This window comes from Arvicanthis niloticus, chromosome 19 (genome assembly GCF_011762505.2).
Source record: "Arvicanthis niloticus isolate mArvNil1 chromosome 19, mArvNil1.pat.X, whole genome shotgun sequence".
NCBI classification, from domain to species: domain Eukaryota; kingdom Metazoa; phylum Chordata; class Mammalia; order Rodentia; family Muridae; genus Arvicanthis; species Arvicanthis niloticus.
In genome coordinates this window covers 46706817-46719187 of record NC_047676.1, presented here as the reverse complement: position 1 = coordinate 46719187, position 12371 = coordinate 46706817, and the positions used below count along the sequence as shown (strand labels likewise).

At 41.0% G+C, this 12371-nt stretch overlaps 1 long non-coding RNA gene across 3 annotated transcripts in view; it reads left to right on the top strand.

The window, feature by feature from the left end:
* Nucleotides 1–12371, top strand: part of LOC143435092 (uncharacterized) — a 74837-nt gene that overhangs the window by 17980 nt on the left and 44486 nt on the right. For 2 of the 3 annotated variants that reach the window (XR_013105079.1, XR_013105080.1), the window contains exons 2-3: nucleotides 5601–5779; nucleotides 10497–10580. This is a non-coding gene — a long non-coding RNA (uncharacterized LOC143435092). The remainder of the gene's footprint in view (nucleotides 1–5600; nucleotides 5780–10496; nucleotides 10581–12371) is intronic. The other variant, XR_013105078.1, reaches the window with a different exon arrangement.

The following is a 12371-nucleotide window of genomic DNA, read 5'->3' as shown; positions in this document are numbered from 1 at the left end:
GCTTCTACCCAGCCTGAGAAGGTGTCCACCAAAACCAGGAGGTACTTGGCATGTTTGACAGTGGGCATGTGGGTAAAGTCAAGTTGCCAGTCAGTTCCAAGAAGGGAACCTCTAGCCTGGTGGATAGGACAAGGGGTGCTACAATACTTTGAGTTGGGATCTGACATCTGACAGATTTTGCAAGAAGCAGTGATAGATTTTAAGAAACTTAACTCCTCAGGAGTAGGCTGTAGGTGGGTCTTAACAAAATAAGACAGCGCTTGTCTGTTAGGATGAAAGAGTTGAAAATAGGACAGAGTTTGACAAGTGTCAGGGGGTGTAGGTGTGGATGTGGGTTGCAGTGTAAGAATGTGTATGTATTTGTCTCAATACTGTAACAAAACAGCTCAAAAACCATTTAAAGAATGAAGGGATTATTTTGGCTTTACTGTTTATAGCAATACTGTCCATCATGGTGAAGGGGTTGGGGGTTGGGGGAAGCATGGCAGCAGGAGTAGTTGCCAAATTGCATCCACAGTCAGGAAGAGCCAGAAAAGAGATAGAGCTGGGCTATAAACCTCAAAGCCTCTCCCCAGTGACTCACTTCCTCCACCTCCTAAAAGTTCAATAACTTTTCAAAACAGCGCCACCAGCTGGAGACCAAGTGTTCAAATACATGAGAGCTCGTGGAGGATATTTCACATTCAAACAACTACAGTTTGTGTGTGTGTGTGTGTGTGTGTTCTTGTTTGATAGTTTTTCCTGTTGATTATCAGCAGTAGAGCCCCCTCTCCTCAACCACCATTACCACAAAAACCACAGTAAATATTCTTCGCGTTGACATTTTAAGTTTTTGTTACGGAATATCTTTGGAAAACTTAAATGCGTTACTGCGTAGTATGGCCAGCCCTGGCATTGTGTTGTTGTAGATCATGTTGAATGTGCTGATGGTGGACAGGGTGGTATTCAGTGTCGTCCTCAAGAGGTCTCACAGTGGGAAGAGGAAGAAACTAAGTAGGCGACACACTTCTGTACACATTGGAGGTAGTTTTTGAGGCATTCAAAGGCATGCCTTTGTGAAATGGCCTGACCCTGCTTAGTCACAGGCAGGAGCTAGTGACCTTTGGGTCACTTTCACGATGCCAGGAGAAGGAGCAATGTAACCATAAAACGGTATTTGATGATGAAGACAAGAAAATGTGCAGAGGAAATTGAAGTCTGGGTGCAGTCATAGATTTAAAATGCCAGTATTGCCCAGGAGTAAATAAGACAGTCTGAAGTTTAAAAGGGAATCAAAACCTGGTGTACTGGAAAGTCCCCAGTGTTTAAAGGTATTTTGGAAAAATCACAGGATTACGAGGGACCGAAACTTACACTGTCATTTGATAGGGAAAGGCACAGGCTTAGGAAGTGTAGATGTGGGGATAAAATCTGATCTAGCTTATTTTTACTTCCTTAGTCTTGGAAGATGAACCCATGCTCCACTGAGAAGCTGGGTCCTGCTCTCAGGGGTAACTGTGACCCTTCAGCCTGTACATACACATTTATGAGCTCAGAGAGACATGAAAACAACAAACTCATAAATCAAAAACTGAAAAATATAAGATACAAGTTATAGCTAAGAACAAGTTCAATAACTAAACACAAACTCAACTTACTTTTATAAATTGTTTGCATCCTGGGCTTAAACAGATTTAAGCTTCCCAATATAAATATCTGACTCATTAGATACATAAAATTGCTTGAGACAAAGCTTTTTTTTTCACTTTTAGAATATCTCTTATTTATTTAAAATCTTTTTAAAAATATTATCTTTGGTAATTTAATGCATGTATGCAATGTGCTTTGATCATAACCACCCTCCATTCCCCTGTATCACTTCCAGGGTACCCCCTCCCTTCACTTTCATGTGCTCTAGTTAATTGGTTTTTTTCTGTAACCTACTGAGTCCAGTTAGCAATGTATGATGGAACACTGACAGATCTTGTTAGCCTGATCTTGAGCAAGTCTCAGGCAGGTCGCCATAGCTGCAGTGAGTTCATGCCTGCATAGTATTCCTCCCATCCTCTGGCTCTTACATTCTTTCTGCTCCTCTTATACGATGTTCCCTGAGCCTTGGCAGGAGTGGTACTAATACAAATGCCCTAGTTAGTGCAGAGCCTCAACAGTCACTTATCCTCGGCACTTTGACAAGGCCTGAGTCACCACATTAACTGCTTCCCACTGCAAAAAGATGGTTCTCTAGCTAAGGCAGAGAGCAGCAAGGATCCATGGGTATTAACATAAATGATTCCATACAAATCCTGGATCTAGTACTCCCTCCCTGGAAATATGAAATTTAAATAAGATATAAGCAAAGCATGTGAACATTGTTAGCATAAATTCAGTGTTTAATAAATAAGTGTTATATAACTTTGAGCCTTAAAACAAAAATCTTTTTTTTTTTTTTTCCGAGACAGGGTTTCTCTGTGTAGCCCTGGCTGTCCTGGAACTCACTCTGTAGACCAGGCTGGCCTCGAACTCAGAAATCCGCCTGCGTCTGCCTCCCAAGTGCTGGGATTAAAGGTATGCGCCACCACCACCCGGCAAAACAAAAATCTTGAGTCCGTAGTAAGTAACAATATGTCTGTTGCATCACTGGGAAGAGGTCTGGTTAAGGGACCAGTGAAGGAGATGAATGTGATGGCATTGGAGGCTTTACTTGTCTCAGTAGTTACCAAGGGAAAAACTTGAGCTGTTTGATTAACCACCTCCTACGTGGTTGATTGAAAATGCTTGGCCCATAGGAAGTGGTAGTGTTAAGCCTTGTTGGAAGAAGTGTGTCACTGTGGGGGTCGGCTTTGAGGCCCTCATCCTAGCTGCCTGGAAGCCAGTCTTCTCCTGTCTGCCTTCAGAACAAGATGTAGAACTGGCAGCTCCTCCAGCACCATGCCTGCCTGGACACTGCCATGCTTTCTGCCTTGATGATAATGGACTGAACCTCTGAACCTGCAAGCCAGACCCAATTAAATGTTGTCCTTTATAAAAGTTGCCTTGGTCATGGTGTCTCTTCACAGTAATGGAAGCCCTAAGACACCTATTAACCTAGCACTTTGTCTAAATTTCATAAGAAGAGCGTGGTGTGTGTTCTCCATGGACATTTGCTCAAGTAATGAGGGGATTGCAATTAACAACCCATAAGTGAAACTGCATTTGTATGAACCTATCAATGAAGAGGGATTTGAACTCACAGCTTAGGATGTGAACTGTTGCCGCGTTTGCTGGTTGACAAGATGGCTGAAGTATGAAATCACTATAGCCAAGTGTATGGGGAAGCCAAGTACAGAATCTGATTGTGTTGGTGCCAAAGCAGAATTCTGTTTTTGTCTAATGAGAGACTTGGGCAACAGGCATTCATTGCTCATCCTCTTTCAGCACAAGAGAAATACAGGGAGTGAGCAGAGGCGAACTTGAGCAATAAACACACACACACACACACACACACACAGTCTACCCACATCAGAAAACCTCCACGTGATTCCAAAGAGTAGAACTACACGGGAGGAGGAAGGCAGTTTCTTGTGCTATTGAGTGGCAGTTGCAGCACGTTGCTTGTGTAACAGTGAATAGAGACCAAAACTTCAGCTGAGCATGAAGGTGGGGTGCAGTTTCCATCAATTTCCAGTTCAAAGACCTATGGAATTTGGGAATCACCAACTCTGCTGTTAATTGGATGTTGCTTCTTATTTTAAATTAATTGCCCATCTGTTGCTATAAAATAATTGAATTATATGACACCTTACCCCTTTCATGCTTCCTATGTACTCCTGTTACGTTGCAACAAGACTCATGTGGCTTTGCTTTTCATAAAGACTCCCAAGGAAGGGATTTTATGACGTCCCTTGTTAGTGCTTTTATGGCTGTCAGCTCACACCTGCAGGAAATCTTTTCCTGCATCTCGTAGGAAACCCTCTCAAAATTGATGGGTAACTAAACCTTGCTCCTTCGTGGGAAGGGAAAATAACAACGGAATCTGAGTCTGCTGATGCAAAAGCAAATGGAGCCTCAGCTCAGCACTTGACTCCTGAGCTTCTAGAAGACCAGGAAGCATTATCTGCAGCTGAACCCTAGGCTGGGAGGAGCCGGGATCGATCCCTGCCTCATCCCTATTGTTTTAGGGAGGTTGAAGAGGAACTGAGCCAGAGAACTACTGCAAAACAAAGCAAAACTCAGCTCATTTCTGAAATTTTTAGAAACTTGGAGATAGTCATGACGGATGTGGGATTTATACCATAACTAAGGAAAATTCAAGTCACCTGACCTCTTATTTTTAAAGATTATATATCCTATTTCTTTGTGTATATTCATACACATTTTTAAATGCAACCTAAAAATTCTAACATATGGTTAAAAATAGAATAATAGAATAAAAAGTTAGATATAGAGTCAGAGTTAGGAGGGCTGGCTGATGGGAAATACCTGTTTTAGAAATGGTGGCTGGGCGGTGGTGGCACATGCCTTTAATCCCGGCACTTGGGAGGCAGAGGCAGGCAGATTTCTGAGTTCAAGGCCAGCCTGGTCTACGGAGTGAGTTCCAGGACAACCAGGGCTACACAGATTTTGAGAAACCCTGTCTCAAAAAAACAAAACAAAACAAAACAAAACAAAACACAAAAAAAAAAAAAAAGAAAAAAGAAAAGAAAGAAAGAAAAAAGAAATGGCTAGGGTGGTCTAGTGACATCATATACCATGACTGTTATAGGAAAAGAAAATCCAATGTGTTTCCAGATGAAAGGTATGTAAGAAGGGAAGAGAGAGAGAGAGAGAGGGAGAGAAAGAGAGAGAGAGAGAGAGAGAGAGAGAGAGAGAGAGAGAGAGAGAGCGCAATTTAGAGGTCAGAAATTTGAGCTAGGGTTCTTCACAAGGATGACAGGTGGGGAGTTTGAGCAACATTAATCCAAACAGGATTTGAGGTGAAAAAGACAGGTGGGGTCCAGAGCTCATCAGCACGGCTCCAATCTAGGCCCGGAATGCTTGCAACGGCAGCAAGGACAGTACTTCGTTGATAGTACAAATGACAGAATGTGAAATCCAGATAAACAGGGGCAAGTAACCACGTAGTTCTTAGGGCATCTCGGCAGTCTGTGGCAGGTGTGAAGAGTTGAGTAAGGATTGCAGGACGACGTTAGTCTCCAGCTACTAGGCTTCCCTGCTTGAAATGTTGTAGAGCAGTTTCCTCCAGGACTGAACTGTTCCATCTCCCAAAGAAGCTCCTGAGAACAGAAAGTAAAGACCTCAAAAGAGCTTTAAGAAGTCCCTAATGCTGGCTAGAAAAATGGAAGGATCAGAATTTCCCGAATTATAAAGTATTGTAGTTAACACCATTGACTTGGTAGGATCTAGAATCATGGAGGAGGGAAGGCGCTGAAGATATCTGTGAGGAATTATCAAATTAGATTAACTTGTGGGCATTCCTACAATCACATTAACTCAAGTGAGAAGGCCCACACCAAATTTGGGTGGCATCTGCACGGTCCCATATCTAAAGATGTGCGAGGAGGGAAAAGCTTTTTGCCTGCCTGTTTTGCCATCTCCCTGGTGAGATGTTCCCAAGGTCATCAATTCTGTTTCTATCATTGCAGCGGCTGCCTCTGCTATTGACACCTGAATTCTACTTCCTCGGCCTTCCAATGTGGACTGGAGACCAGCGGCTCTTCAGAAATCCTTCAGGCCTTGGCATCCAGCCTCATGGACCAAGCAGCTACGTGTGCTCTCCAGTGTGAAGAGAGCCACTGCTGAGCTACTTACTCATCTGTGTCATGTAAGCCAATATGCTAAGTCCTCCTTTACTGTATCTATTAATTCTATTGGTTCCATTCATTGAGAGAACCCTGACAAAATAAATACACACGATAGTTACAATTTCTTTCTTTCTTTTTTTTTTTTTTTAAGATTTTATTTATTTTATGTAGGTGAGTATACTGTAGCTGTCTTCAGACACACCAGAAGAGGGCATCAGATCCCATTATAGATGGTTGTGAGCCACCATGTGGTTTCTGGGAATTGAACTCAGGACCTTTGGAAGAGCAGTCAGTGCTCTTAGCCACTGAGCCATCTCTCCAGCCCCGATAGTTACAATTTCTATCTGCTTCTGACTCCTGATTAAAATCTATTAGCTCTGTTTCCCTTTACCTTAACACCTTAAGTTTCTTAAATATTGTCAGACTAGTGGATAGGGAGACAGATTTGAGTGTCAACCATTAATCAACCAACAGAGGATACAATGGCACACAAGGCCATGTGGGTGACTTGTTCTAAGAGGACATGCAGTCTGATGGGTTTGTGCAGAAGTGACGATGACGTTACTCGGTGGCTAGAACAGCACATGTGCCCCTCTAGAACAAATGCCAGCCATTATTATACTTAGTTTTATACCAATGTGTACAACTAAGTATCAGCTCTGGGGCTTGAGAGATTCATTTATTTAGTTTTATACATAAAGACTTGTTTTTCTATAAATAGTGGTGCAATTGTTTTTGGAAGGCTGGAGAAAACAAGGTTTTCAGTTAAAAATTAGCTATGTGTAACTACTCATACTGTGGATGAGCACACATTCCACCTGCCCCTTTGACTGTGAAGCAGCAGCCCTGCTGGTGACCATCTCCTATCACAATGCCCTATGCTTCACTGGTTGGGATTGCGTTTTCACTGCCATGGATTGGTTCATGATGGGGTTTCTGCTCTGGCCACCGACTCTTGAGAAAACATAGGCTGGTGGGCTTCTGAGACAGGTTTCTTTCTTCTTAAAAAGAGGCACAGGAAAATGGCTATAACGGTGTATAGCAGACATCTTGTGACCAAGCCTGAAAACTAAGTTCACATGCAGAGGCTAGATACAAAGCAGGGATCTGGGGATTGTCTGTCCTTGATTGCCGAGTCACCGGCTGCAGCAGACAACTTATGTGAGATAATAAATATCTGTTATGTAAGACAGTCTGGTCAAGTTTCCTGCAACCTGCAGTTAAAGGTCAACAACCTGGTACTTGGAGTAGAGTTCCTGTTAGTGTGACTCAATAATAAGTACGTGGTTTAAGAAGGATATAGAGGCTTAAAATCTGTCACAGAATTATAAACAGGAGGACCAAGGATTATCATTCTTTACTTCATCTGCCTCTTGAGTGCTGGGATCAAAAGTGTGTGCACTGCCACCCAGCATGAATAAAAGAGAATTTATGAGATAGACTATTGCAGCTTGGTTTCAACTCACTGGGTAGCTAAAGATGACCCTGAAATTCTTTTTAAAATTTATTATTAGCCTGTGTGTGTGTGTATGTATGTGTAAGAGTATATGTGAATGAGTGTGTGTGTGAGTGTGAATGTGTGTGTACTGAGTTTGAGGGTATGTGTGGTTTATGTGTGTGAGTGTGAGCATGTGTGAAGGTGAGTGTGTGTATGTGTTGGGGGTATGTATGGATAAGTGTGAGGATGAGTGTGAATGAAAGGGTGTGTGTGAATATGAGGGTGTATGTGACTATGTGTGAAGGTATATGTGAGTGTGCGTGTAAGTGCATGTGTGAGTGCGTGTGTCTTTTTGCTCACAGAATCCAGGGTTGAGAGTCCTGCTCAACACTTTCACTCAACTCCCTGAAGACAGGGTGTCTCACTGAACCTGAACTCTCTGTTTCTGCTGAGGGAGCTGAGCAGCAATCTCTTGGGATCAACCTGTCTCTGCTCCTGACCCTCAGTGCAGGAGTTACAGGCACGCCTGACCTTTTACATGGGTGCCTGGGGTTTGGCCTCAGTTCCTTCCGCTTATGCATTAAGCACTCCTCACCACTGAACCATCTTCCCCGATCACCTTTGAGCTTCTGATCCTTGGGCTTCCATCTCCCAAATGGCGGAAACACAGACATGCAGCACCATGCCCAGATTTATGAAGTGCAAGGAACTGAGCCCAGAACTTCATGAATGCTGGATGAGAACTCTATCAACTGAGCTACATAGGCCGGTGAGCGGATGTTCCAAATGCATTGCAGTTAATAACTCAGAGAAGGGCTCTAGGTGAAGCTAGTCATCTTTAGATGGCTGACATTTAATGAGCACATTCTAGGTCCAGAGCACATGCTAAGTGCTTTACCAACATGATCTTAATTGCTCTTTAAAAAACAAAACGACTCTATGGAGGCCAGAGATTTGGCTCAGGCATTCATACTGAGTTTGATCCCAGGAAAGGAAAGAGCAAAACCCTATGAAATAAATATTATTTCTCCCCACCACCTCTACACACACACACACACACACACACACACACATACACACACACACACACTTTACCCAGAAAGGTGGCATTGCTGGGAATTTAAATAACTTTCTCAAAGTTACAAGCAGAAAAAAAAAAATCAAGGACCCAATCCTAGGTCTTTGAGACTCTGCCCTCATGCATGTGAGGTTTATGATTGACAGCACATTCCAGCCATCGTCCAAGGTCGTCTTTTGGTGGTTAGAGAGTTGGGCTCAGCAACTATGTGTTCAGGTTCTCTTGTAACTTATGCAAATAGCAAAGCTGACTACACACTGCAGGAGAGAGGGCCAACTCTGGCACTAATTTTAGGGCAAAGCACAGATGTCTTTGATGTTTCCATTGTCCATGAGAACAGAGCCAGTGATCCGACAGCTGCTGGCAGGCCTCATCAAATATGCAGAAGAGTGGGGCAGCTTTATCTCAGCACCTAATTACAGCTGGCACAGGGAAATTTGTTTTGCAAAGGAGGAGATGTCAAATGGCATAGATGCAGCATATAACCAAATATAATTGATTGCCTCATTCGTTTTTCTCGGGGCTGTTCAATTATGGATTTTTTTTTTTTTTTTTGAAAAGTGGTATTAAATGGTCGCTCATGTAAGCCTAGGTGACTTTGTTTTAGAAAATGTGGACATATCAACCACTTAACTGTTTATACCTTCAGGGTCTTTTTTTCCGTTTCTTCAAATGTGAAATATAGGTAGCACTCAATCCTTAAATTCCAAAAGCAAATGCTACTTTATTATATAATATTCTTGTCTAGTTCATGTCTTTATAGTGACATAAGTGACAGGAGAGTATTATCATTACATATATTTTTACTACTGAAAGTTGTTTCATATTTATAATGACAGAGAAATGGCTCAGAATGCTGCTGTAGGTGCTGTTTCAATAGCCAGTCATCAGGGCTGGCTGAGGCACTGCTGTTTCAATATCACATAGCTTAGAGTGTTTTTGGCAACGGCTGCCAGCACTAGGAGGTTGAAACAATATACGCATCTCAGGTCTCCTTCAAGAAAAGACTTGTCCAGATGTGGGCTGTCACTCCAGCTGTATGTCCCACAAGGTCTGCCTCAGCTATAATGAGCCACCTTCTGATGCCATGCCTTTTATGTACATGCCTTTTATACACAGCCAATGACTGGCATGGGAAAACAAAACCCAGACATTTCAGTCTGATGTTGTCTAATCTAAGAAACATCTTATTCTAGAATTCTCTGTTTCTTCTTCTTTGTACTGATTTCTGAACACTAAACATCTCACATCATCTTGGCATTTCTTAGCATATGCTTCTAGAAAACCCAAACTTTGACACCCATAAAGCAATTCATTTTTAAAGCAGTTCTAACTTTGTGAAGGGATAATCCTTTATCTGTCATTTGAGGGTAGAATATATATGTATATTACATATGTATAATTAATATATAAGGGCAGAATATACATGGATATATAAGTAAATATAATAAGTATATATAATAGTTACACAGCAAGACTAGTTTCATTGATGTTTAATAGTAAATGCTATATATTAAAATATATCAATTAATTACATACAAGAAACAATTCCTTTCTCATTAAAGTGCTTACTAAAGCATAGTGAATGCTTACTAAAACAATAAGTCCCCTTTTCTATCTTTTTCATTTTTCTTGGCTTTCAAGTCTTTCACCTGTTTGGTTAGGGTTATTCCAAGATATCTTGTAGTATTTGAAGCTACATTGAAAGGTGGTGTTTCCCTGACAGTTCACTTGTCAGCTGTACGTAGAGAAGCTACTGAATTTTGTGAGTTAATTTTATATCCAGCTACTTCACTGAAAGTGTTTATCAGATGTGAGGATTTCCTGTTGGAATTTTTAGGGTCACTTAAAATAAAGACACTTTGACTTCTTCCTTTCCAATTTGTATCCCTCGATCTCCTTCAGTTGTCTAGCTAAGACTACTAGTTAAGACTTCAAATGCTATTTTGAAGAGGTATGAAGAAAGTGGACAACCTTGTCTTGTTCCTAATTTTAGTGGAAATGCTTTGAGTTTCTCTCAATTTAAGTTGATGCTGGCTATAGGGTTGTTGTAAACTACCTTTATTCTTTATTATGTCGAGTTTTTGTTTTTTTTTTTGTTTTTTTTTTTTTTTTTAAATATCTCTGATCTTCCCAGGACTTTTACCATGAAGGGATGCTGGATTTTGTCAAAGGCTTTTTCTGTATCTAATGAGTGGATCATGTGCTTTTTGTCTTTCAGTTTGCTTGTATAGTGGATTACATTTATCAGTTTACATATGATAAACCATCCCTGGATCTCAGGAGTAAAGCCTACTTGATCATGGTAGGTGATCTTCCTGATGTGTTCTTGGATTCTGTTTGCAAGTATTTTATTGAGAATTTTTGCATGTATGTTCATTAGTCAATGTTCCATTACTGTGAAGAGACACCATGACCACAGCAACCCTTAATAAGGAAAATATTTATTTGGGGCTGGCTTAGTTTCAGAGGTTTAGTCCATTATCAGTGTAGTGAGAAGCATGGCTACACATAGGCAGAGCTGGTGCTGGAGAAGGAGCCAAGAGTCCTACATCCAGATCCACAGGCAGCAAGAAGAAGGAGAGACAGCCATTGAGCCTGGCTTGGGTTTCTGAAATCTCAAAACCCATCCCTATCAACACACTCCTCCAACCAAGGCCACACCTACCTCAAAAAGGCCACCTGTCCTAATCCACTCTCTATGAGCCTATGGGGCCCATTTTCAGTCAAACTACTATAATAATGTTCTTTCTGTTTCTATTTTGTGTAATAATTTGAGGAGTATTGACATTAACTCTTCTTTGAAAGTCTGGTAGAATTCTTTGCTAAAATCTTCTGACCTTGGGCTTTTTGTTAGGAGACTTTTAATGACTACTTCTATTTCACTAGGGGTTATAGGTCTGTTCAAACTGCTTCTCTGATCTTGATGTAACTGTGATAGGTGTTGTGCATTGAGACAACTACCCATTTCTTTCAGATTTTTCAATTTTGTGGAATACAGGTGTTCAAAGTATGCCCTTATGATGCTCTGGATTTCCTCTGTGTTGGTTGCTGTGTCCTCTGCTCATTTCTAATTATGTAGACTTGGATATTGTCTCTCCACCTTTTAGTTAACCTGGATAAGGGTTTTTAGTCTTGTTCATTTTCTCAAAGAACCGACTCTTTGTTTCAGTGACTCTTGGTAATTTTGTTTGTATTTTATTGATTTCAGCCCACAGTTTGATTACTTCTGGTCATCTACTCCTTTTGGGTGTGATTTCTTCTTTCTGTTCTACAGCTTTCAAGTGTACTGTTAAGCTGCTCATATGAGATCTCTCCAATGTTTTAATGTTTGTAACTTACTGCTCAAAACTTGCCCCTTAGAATGGCCTGTATTGTGTCCCATAGGTTTGGGTGTATGGTATATTCATTTTCACTGAATTCTAGAAAGTCTTTCTCTTTCATAATTTTTGTCTTGACCCATTCTTTTTTCAATTGATAGTGAGTTGTTAGGTTTCTATGAGTTTGTAAACTTTTGTTGTTGTTGATATCTGACCCTGGTGGTCAGATAGGATGCAGAGAGGGTGTTATTGCAATTTTCTTGTATTTGTCGAGACTTACTTTGTATCAGAGTATGTAGTCACTTTTGGAAAAGGTCCCATGATGTGCTGAGAAGAAGATATTCTTTCATATTTGAGTAGGATGTTCTGTAGATATCTATTAGATCCATTTGGTTTATGACGTCAGTTCGCTCCTGCATTTCTCTGTTTAGTTTTTGTCTGGATGACCTGCCTATTGTTGAGAGCAGGGTACTGAAGTCTCCCAGTATTGGTGTATGAGGGTCCATATGTGGTTTAAGTTGTGGTGGTGTTTCTTTGTGAACTAGAGTGCCCTTGTGTTTAGTACATAGATGTTAAGAATTACAATGTTCAGGCATAGATGGTGGGAAAAAAATTACAATGTTCTCTTCATGGATTTTTCCTGTGAGTATGTAATGTCCTCTATTTCATCCAATTAGTTTTGGTTTGAAGTCTGTTTTGCCAGAGCTTAAAATGGCTATATTAGCTTACTTCTTATGTCTATTTGCTTGGGATATCTTTTTCCATCTTTTTTACCC